Raw genomic sequence first — 10,258 nt, 5'->3', positions numbered from 1 at the left:
AATAACATAACACTTGAATAACATACACACGCATGCACACACTTACGTACACACACACAATGGGTTAAACATGTGTTACAGGGAATCATAATCTTCCCTTTAAGTACGACATGCCTGCTCATACCCACATATGCACTGCTCTTACGCATGCCTGCCCACAAAAACACACGTATACGCTGCAATTGCCTGCACATACACACTTGCCAGTACTCACACTTATGCACTACCCTTATACACGCCTGCCCAAACATACATAATCTGCTCACACACACATGCCTCCCCATAAATATACACTGCCCTTGCACATACTTACACAGACATATACACTATAAGACAAATACACTCCTTATATACACACATATACACTGCCCATACAGACGTACACGTATACAATGCCCATACACAGGTACACATATACACTGCCCATACACACATACACATATACACTGCCCATACACACGTACACATATACACTGCCCATACAGACATACACATATACACTGCCCATACAGACGTATGCACATACACGCACATATACACAGCTGCCCTATACACATATGCCTGCCCAAGTGCCCATACACATGCCTTATCATATGTATATACACACACAAATCTACCATCAGACCCCCCCACCTTCGTTCTCCACATCAGACCCCCTCCCACCTTCATTCTCCACATCAGACCCCCCAACCCACCTTTGTTCTCCACATCAGACCCCCCCACAACCTTTGTTCTCCACATCAGACCCCCTCCCACCCACCTTCATTCTCCACATCAGACCCCCCTAACCCACCTTTGTTTTCCACATCAGACCCCCCCACAACCTTCGTTTTCTACATCAGACCCCCCCACAACCTTCGTTTTCTACATCAGACCCCCCCCACAACCTTTGTTCTCCACATCAGACCCCCCCAATAATCAACCATCCACCCACCTTGGTTCTCCACAAATCTTACCTTTTCTTCCTTCTTCCTCCTTTCTGCTTTCTCTTCCTTCTTCCTCCTTCCTGCTTCCTGCTTTCTGCTTCCTCCTTTCTGATTTCTGTTCTAACTTTCCTTCTGTTTGCCGCTCGCATTCTGTGCAGTGCGGCTGCGCACAGCTGTTTCTGCTGAGCGCCGGGGCTGGATATAAACGTCATATCCCGTTGCCCCGGCGCTCAGTTACAGACAGCTGGTGAGTGTGACCTTAATGCAGCTGCAGGACTGGTTGGGGAGATCACGGATTTCCCTAACCAGTCCTGCAGGCTGCAGCTGCCGATCGGGCAGCTGTGAGCACCCTCACAGCTGCACCCGAGTGCGCTCACCCTGGGGGGGATTTCTATATTATCGGTCCCCCCCGCATGATTTCCTGGGGGGGATCCGTCCCCCCCGTCCCCCCCGGTTCCTACGCCCGTGAGAGCAGCCCTGACCTCCTCCTACTGCACAATCATTACATGAGAGTGACGGTGCAGCGGTAACCCCCCAATGATGCAATTGCAAATACATGATCAGTGCAATGAAGAGTTCTTCGGGGAGTTTACCTGTATTATCAATCTCATTAAAGACGGTCGTTAAATCTCTTTATACAATCTCTCAGCAACTCATAGAATAGGTCTTTAAATCCACCGGGACCTGGGGTTTTATTACGTTTTAACTTATCAATGCATCTAGAGTATTCCGCTTCTAATATTGGGACGTTTAAAACTTGGAGCTGTTTATCAGTTACTTTAGGTTGTATCCATGGTGTGCCATGAGATTGTACGTTTGTTCAAATTTTCTAAAAGCTAGACTAATTTTATCAGTGGTCATAGTTATTTTATCATTATAATTTTAGTGATGAACCTTTTTGCGTTATCCTTTTTTAAGTTTATATGTCATTAATATGTTTATATGTCATCGGCCTTATTCCCTTTCTTGTACCCATTCCATAATTGTATTAATTGTAATTATTAAATGTTAGATTATCAGTTTTTAGCAATTTCGTTAGATAATTCTGCGCCTGGGTTTTCTTTATTTTGTTTGTTTAATCTATATAGATATATAGGGAGATCTGGGAGATCAGATGTTTTTTTTCTCTCTATCGATAACGAGTTTTAGAATGTGGCCGCTTATCACTCTTATCACTTTCTAAATGCATCAAGTTACCGCCGACACCTCATTATATGGATCTGCTTGGAAATATAAATCAGTAGTTCTTGAAATACTGCCCTTTTGAAAAGCTGCCCTTCATTGGTTGATGTCAGAGGTGCGTCCTGCCAGCGACCAATAGAGTCGATTGTATTTGGCCTTTAGCTCCTGGCGCAGAAACTTGGCCTGGGGAGACCTGGTCTCCCGGCTCCAGGAGTTAAAGGTCCGTACGAGCGACTCTATTGGTCGGCTGAAACCTATATATCGTTCCGAGCGATTTCAGTAATCGTTAACAGACAGTATAATGTGTGCTATTCATCAGAGTAAGCGGAACAACATCTTTAAATGTAATATGACTTATTTTAGGTTCACATTTATGTCAGGTGTTATAAAAAATCCAATTTATTGTATAAGCCAATGTTAACCTTTTTCACGATGCAAAGTGAAAATATATATTGCAGTGAGGTGAGGCTTGGTTTATCCCCAGATACCCATAGAGGGAGCCAATCGTTTAGTCAAAAGTGTTTGAAAAAGCAAGGCTGTAGTGTGAGGTCTCGCTGAATGGGTGCACCATGTATGTAAATTGAAAGAGAATCACCTATGATGTTTATTACAGCAGAGGGAAGATGTATAAGTGTGACTGATATCATTTTGGTACATTGTGTATCTGTATGAAATCATTAGCACCAGGAAGGTATCTTTACATCATCATTATATCATCATTATATATATTGCACCTCTTACCCAAGTTTTGTCTAAAGGCTGTGCAATCACTTTCAAGGGTTCCATGTATAAAGTGGATATAGAGGCAAAGGTGATAATTGTTAACCTTATTTGCATGTGCCTACCCAGAAGATTTCTGAGGGAAAAATAAGCCTTGGATTCACCTAATCCATTAAAATCTGGTGGGTTTAAAAAACAAAACAGCTCAAATTAAGTATATAACCGGTATCAGTGGAATTTTGGCATGATATTTTGAACTTATTGACAGCGGTGGTTGCATGCTGAACAAATTCCATTCAGCCCACCCCAGATGTTAGGTTTGGACTCTGAGAAGATGTTTGGCATGGTGACATGGTCTAATTTCAGTATTTTGGCCAACCTTTTTTTAGACTTAATAATAAATCACTATTATTATCCCTGCATTAGTATCACCATAAATAGTAGGGATTGCCCCTTATAATACTGGAATATATAGACTATATTGCTTTTCTCACGGATTGATGCTATATTCATATATTTAGTAAAACAGTATGAATCATTTATTAAAAACTATAGAATACAAAAAAGGTTTATGTAAATGCTTACTAAATTAAATTGACAATATACCATCATAATCTAACACACACGTCGGGCATATATATATATATATATATATATATATATATATATGGCACACATTAAAAGGTGTAAATTGCAGCTCAGAAACGGTTATTTATTTTTTTACATTTATAATGCTGAGTTTGTAACTGGAAATGTCAACAAAGAAACCCAAAAACGATACACAAACATATAGTTCTGTAAAACAGGCAACCCAGTATATGTCGGCAGCTGCTTCCTGACACTTGCTATCCAGCAAAGCTATGTCGTGTTTAGGATTTTTCGCACAGGTTATGTTGTTATGGCAGAGAAGTTCAGATGCATCTCCAGATTACTACCTCATATCCTTCTCAACAACCAGAAGACAGCGTGGACCTCTGTACAGCCGAACATTCATGCAGATGTCTGCTGAGAAGTTTTAATTACATTTTATTATAATATATATATATATATATATATATATATATATGTTCTTTTAAATTAGTCAACATTCTGGTGCCTAAAAACTCACCTCTGGGAGCAGATTTTTAAAAATTACAATACGCAAATGATTTTAACCTGTAAATAAAAGGGGTGTTTTACTAAAGTGAGGGCTCCAGCTCAGGGCTCAGCAGGCAGCTCCCTATCTTCCCTGCTTTAGACAGAGGCTGTCACCTTGCCAGCGAGGCAGCCTTAAGGCTAGGTTTCCACTTGGGTTTTTGTCCTGCGTTTTTTTCTTGATGAAAAACGCCAGGAATAACGCCAAGAAAACTGCCACTGCATTTACCTGCGTTTTGGCGTTTTTTCTGCAGTTTTTTCTGGCGTTTTAGCCTTTCTGTGGAAATTGCTTTTTTTGACCTTAGGCAGTTTTTCCAGCCTTTACAAGTTAGAAGTTTCACCCAGCTAAAAGGGATTAGGATAAATGGCAAGTATCTGCCCTCTCCTGATGTCATTTACTTGGTAGACCCTTTTGTCTCTTTTCTGTGGTTTGTAAGGCATGCTTTATTCCGAATGTCTGCTCCTCTGGGAAGATTGGCCCCAAATGATGGTGCAAATTGTTTGCTGTTGCTTTTGGCACGCAGGATCCAGTCGCGTATGTTTGTTTGTAATGGCGTGTTTGTTCCAAATGGTGTAAAATTCAATATGAAACAGTCCAGGACTTTGTTTTGTGTGAAACTGTTTGTTTCCAGCCTATTTCTCGTAGGACACACAGATACTGGGTCCATCCTCTGCATTGTAACTGTGGAAAAAACGCCATAAAAAACGCCAAGGCAATAAACCCACATGGCTTTTTCATGGCGTTTTTTCTCTCCCATAGACTTCTATTGGAGGAAAAACGCCAAGATTTCTTGCAAAAAACGCCAGAGTGTCAACATGCTGCGATTTTGAAAAACTGCCACAGAGCCCAAAAAAGCAGAAAAACGCCAAAGAGGACTGAAAAAACGCCAAACAGAAAAACGCCAAGTGGAAATGGCATTTTGCGATTTCCTATTGAATTACAGCTAACATCTGGCTGCAGCCGTTTTTCACAAAAAAAACGCCAGGTGGCGCTATTGGCGTTTTTATAGGCGTTTTTAGCAAAAAAAAAACCAAATGGAAATCTAGCCTAACAGCAAACTGTATTATGTTGCTTAATCTACTTTTGATAAAAGCATTAAAGTAGTATAATGCTACCCATGTTTTTAGCTTGGTAGATCATGGGGTTTATTTGTTAAAGTAGGATTTTCACTTTGTGATCTTGCTCTCCGGTATGAAGGGCCAATGCCAGCAAGCTTTTCCTGTAGGAAGGAAGGACTAAGCAATTTTATTGAATAAATCCACAATTAATATACTCATTAATTAGATAAGCGCAGACATGCTTCCTTTTTAACCCCTTAAGGACAATGGGCGGTCCCTAAACGCATTGAAAACAATGCATTTTGAGCCCGTACATGTACAGGCTTTGTCATTAAGGGGTTAAGTTGACATGAATTCCAGAAACATAGCAATGGAAACTACAGAGATCATATAATATAAAAAATAAAAAATAATATGGTCCAAAGAGCCTTAAAGTTATTTATTTAAATAAATATATATATTTATTTTATTTATGTGGAATGCGATATATTAAAATATACAAAGATTTCTTCATCCATCTACAGTAAATAAATCATTTTCCAAGTCTCTAAAGTCAGTGGCCATTCTTTCACTTTATACATGTCGAGGTACAAGAAGAGCGAACTGCAGAGCCGGACCTTCACAAACTGTGTTAATCTGTCTCTTTATTGGGAATAACTTCTTGTTCTTGGGTAACATTTCCAGATTCCATTACTGTCCAGCTGCACAAGAAATAAAATATAGAAAAATTTTCGAAAATGAAGAAATTAGGGTCAGTTTACAAATGGGTCGTCTAGATATACAGTTAGCCCTTCACGTCTCTTTATTTTAAAAAATGCATTGAAAATGAAGTTCTAAACACTTGAGATCCGCAGATACATTTTTGCATTAACATCTAAGTGTGAAAATGCAGATGAAAGCGTATTTATATAAAATGATAAATACGAGTTATAGACATAATATTTAAGTATTTCTTTTAAATCTAAAAGCCCCCCCTGCACCATACTTCCCCTTGGTGATCGGAGCAGCTTGGTCTTGCCCTTACCAGACTGATGACATTTTAATCAGCCTAACATTCCCTCGCTGCATTATGCTCTATCGTCTCTGCTGAAAGACCGTTCACTTACCTACCACCCTCTCAGGCAGAGCATGTATTCTGCACCAGCAGCGAATGTAAACCTAGTCAAAAAAAGGCTATTAGCGGTGATTCACGGGGAGGGTAATCAGACCCCCGAACTCAAAACAACAGAAAAAACGGTTAACAACACAGAACGCGTACGGCAGAGCAACACAGAATCTGACGGCTCAGAGTCTGCCCAACGTCCCTGCTTTATATGGTTTTGTTGATGGAATATCATATGTGCCTATATCATATAACCATATAGTGTCAGCGTTGGTGTGTATGTGTGTATACGTATAGTGCTGGAGTCAGTCTGTGTGTGTCTATACTGTAGTATCAGTGTGTAAATGTATAGTGCCAGAGTCAGTATGTCTACTGTATTATAATACTATATTGCCATATCCTGTGTGTATGTGTGCATAGTGTTAGAGCGTGTGTTTTTATATATGGATAGTGTTAGCCAGTGTGTGTGTGTGTTATTGCATAGTTTGCGCATGTGTTTAAGAATTTACCATAAGCATGTATAGTGTGTATGTCACAGTATGGCATTAGCACGAGTGTCTATATCAGCATATAGTGTGTGTATTGGTGTATGGTTTTAGCATGGTGTATGGCTTTACATGCGTGTAGAATGTGTGTTACTGCATGGTGTTACGAGTGTGTAAGTGTAAGAATAATGGTTAAACTTACAAGCTTGAGTCTTTTTGGAATAAAATACTCTTTGTACAGAGTGGTGCAGCACTGAAGAAAGGTGTGTTTTACCTTGTATTAATATCCTTTAACTGCAGATCATGGGGTAATAAATGAAAATAAAAAATGATTGGGAAGGAAAAGTTGGCCCCTAAATTTTTTGGATAAAAAACAGCCAATAATAAATGAAAAGCTATAAATAAATAATGTTTTACACGTTTCAGGCCATCAGGTGCTTAATCATAGGCTGACACCCTAGGACAGGGGTGCTCAAACTGCGGCCCTCCAGCTGCTGCAGGACTACATCTCCCATACTCCTCAGCCAGCCCCTTAGCTGAAGGAGCATTATGGGAGATGTAGTCCTGCAGCAGCTGGAGGGCCGCAGTTTGAGCACCCCTGCCCTAGGATCTTGGAATCTGAAGCAAGGTGGGAGCTGTTTTTGTTTCCTATTTTTTTTTGCTGGCTTCTAGATCCAAACCAAAGCTGTTGCCCGCTGTGTTAGTGGATACTAAATATTGTTATTAATATTTATTAGTTTATTTTGAGGAGTAGAACTGTATATGGAGTTCCTTTACATTGGCGATCAAAAGGGGAGCATTAATGAAAGCTGAGCCACATGCCTATTTTATATTTACCTAATACGCCATCACATAAAAACATTCTTTAATGATTTAAGTGTTTAAAATCAGGGATCAACACAACTGAGTGGTATATGTGCTGCAATAGTTCTTGTAACATTTAAAATTTTGAATTTAGAGATTAAGATGCAGGAATCAGAGTTGTTTTAAGCACAAGGCGATGCTGGCGTCTGCTGACAGAGGAGAGTCCGAGCTGCCGATCTCTCGTATAGCAGGAGGAGACGTCTCTGCTGCTCAAATAAAGTGAGGACGTAGCGTCAACTTCCGTCAAAACACTAACAGAACCCTCTCGCCCAAGCAAATATAAATTATGGAATGATTAATTTCAATCCTATTTTGTTTAAGCATGAAAATAGCAAGTTTTTTCAAATTCATGACCAATACAGATGGGGCTTTCTAAAAACAAAACAGTCATTTTTTTTGCAATGTTAATTAGGATTTCTTACACAAATAGGTTTCATGATTCATGTTTTCTTTTTTCCTAAATTCATATTAACATTTGGGGGGGTGGTTTTATAATCAGGATCATGTTAAAATCGAGCAAATACGGTATTTTTCTTTTTCCACTTTTTTGAATGGAGAACCCTTTTGGTCTTTAAAGAACTCAGGGATCTTTCTCTTGGAACTGGATGGGGTACTCTTATAATGTCATGGTGACATCACTGGAGGCTATTTATTTTTTATACGTTAATATATATTTTTTATTTAGGAGGTAGAACGTGTTTCTCCCACTTTTCACCTTGATCCCGACTGCTGCTCCATTACCGTGCATTGCTGTGAATCTTTTTATTTTCAATGTTGCTTCTGCCGAACCTCCATTCAGGCATTTCTCCGTAATCTAGCGGTGTAACCAGCCCTCACGCCGAGCACAGTTACCCCGGCTGGTAGCTCCTGCAGACAAAGGAGACGACTGTCTTTGCATTGAGAAGCACTAGGAACAATATTTCTAATGCTGCACTTACTTATTAAAATTTCTTCAGTTACACCGTCACTAAAACACAACCATCTCCCGTCTGTCACATTGTGGGCTGAAGCCTCTTCTCCCAGCTAATCTGCTTTGAGCCTCATCTGGAGTGGACTTCGGGTCTCTACCCGCCCCCGCCGTCCATTAAATACTCAGATCCAGGTTAGATTTGAAATGAGGGTCCGCAGACTGGCAGGTAAACAAATGCAAACCTTATTATCCTCGAGATACGATATTTTCGCAAAGCTGCCTTCCCAAAACTCATGAGTCGCCTTTAATGGGAAGGATCAAGAACACAAATCTACATCATTATTGGTTTTCTGCAAACCTCTCATTGACTGATTAGCACAGATAATGCATCTAAAGCACCCAAAGTTGGGGGGGGGGGGGCACAAAGTATATTAGGGGTTATAAAAGTTATTAGGGGCAGAGTGGCATATCAGGGGTTAAAAAGCATATGTGGGGGGGCAGTGTGGCATGGATTAACCCCTGCCATGGATTGTGGCAGGGGTTATGGAGCATTTCTGGGACACAGACTGGCATATCAGGGGGCAGAGGGGCATATCTATACATAAGGCGCATTATGAATCAAGGGGGGGAACTTAAAATGGCTATTGGCTTTCTGTTTATATATATAACACATGCTGACAAACTGTATAATAGATGCCAAAAAATGTAAATTACATGTATTCCTGTTCATTAGATAAAATACTGTTTTACCATTCCACTAATGTGTATTTTTTCTTTAAAAATATTTTTATCTTTAAAGTAGCACCAAACTTTAAGGGTATATATTCGACCCAATACAGTATATACACACCCACACACATTTTACACCCACACCCACACACATATATATATATATATATAAAATATTGTTTACTGAATAAATATATTTCACATTTGGGCTTCTGGTTTCTTTGTGCAAAGAAAGATGTTATCGACGTGTGTCACGTGTAACGAGTAATATATAGCGATCAGTCATTTAATAACGTGGGGTTCCGCGGGCCCATAAGGGACGGACTAATACCCCCAAGCACTGGGCAGGACTGATGGATGCCATTGAATAATACCCCCGGCCCGCAAACCTCTAACAGTTCCACAAACATTTTATATAAAAGGTAGATCTAAAGAGCCGGTGCATGGAATTTGGGAAGAGATGGATCTAAAGATTCCCATCACACACCCCGCGGTGGGTTATATATAAAGATTATTTGGGTGCAAAGGTTGAAGTCTTATCACCATAGCAACGGATGAAACTTTCCTGTTTCACTCTCACTGCCCGCGCTCGCCCTATCACCTGAACGGTCTCTCTGTCTGTCCCCTCCGGTCACTTGCATCATATGCTTTCTGTGCCGTCTCCTCCCGTTTCCTCCACTCACCAGTGTTGGGGAACCTCCTGTCACATCCTCTCAGCTGCCATCACTGCGCGTCGCTCCAGATCGCTGTCACCGAGACCACGTGACTCCGCCTGCGCTGTTACTCCCTCCATCGGGGAGGCGGAGTCTGCGAAACTGACGCTAAGAGAGCTGATCCGACAGGGCGTTCCGTGAAATATTCATGCGTACAGGTAGGCGTAGTTTATCAGGCTATGGGCGGTATCTTAGTATGTAGGCGTGTCTCTGTGGTATCCCTTTGCTTATGCTTAGAGCCGGTAAGGCAGACGATTTACCATAGACATGCGCTGATCGCGGAACCTCCGCAAACAGTGTGACAGTTTAACAATATCCGTTATGTCTCTAGTTTTCAGAACAAAAACCCGGTAATAAACACACAAGCACACATTACAATCTTTAATGAAGTTTTAACTATTTATCTGCCTCATGGAGATTGTTTTTTTTTTTGC

General features: G+C 40.6%; 1 long non-coding RNA gene across 1 annotated transcript; it reads right to left on the bottom strand.

The window, feature by feature from the left end:
• Nucleotides 1–5,456: 5,456 nt before the first annotated feature.
• On the bottom strand, nt 5,457–9,870 carry LOC128475958 (uncharacterized). The gene is made up of 2 exons (XR_008347001.1): nt 9,795–9,870; nt 5,457–5,722 (listed from the first exon to the last, which is right to left on the bottom strand). It is a non-coding gene; the product is annotated as an uncharacterized LOC128475958 (long non-coding RNA).
• Nucleotides 9,871–10,258: the final 388 nt, after the last annotated feature.

The sequence above is a fragment of the Spea bombifrons genome, chromosome 1 (assembly GCF_027358695.1).
Source record: "Spea bombifrons isolate aSpeBom1 chromosome 1, aSpeBom1.2.pri, whole genome shotgun sequence".
Taxonomy (NCBI): Eukaryota; Metazoa; Chordata; class Amphibia; order Anura; family Pelobatidae; genus Spea; species Spea bombifrons.
The sequence above is the reverse complement of the archived record's forward strand: the minus strand, read 5'-3'. Positions and strand labels throughout refer to the sequence as shown.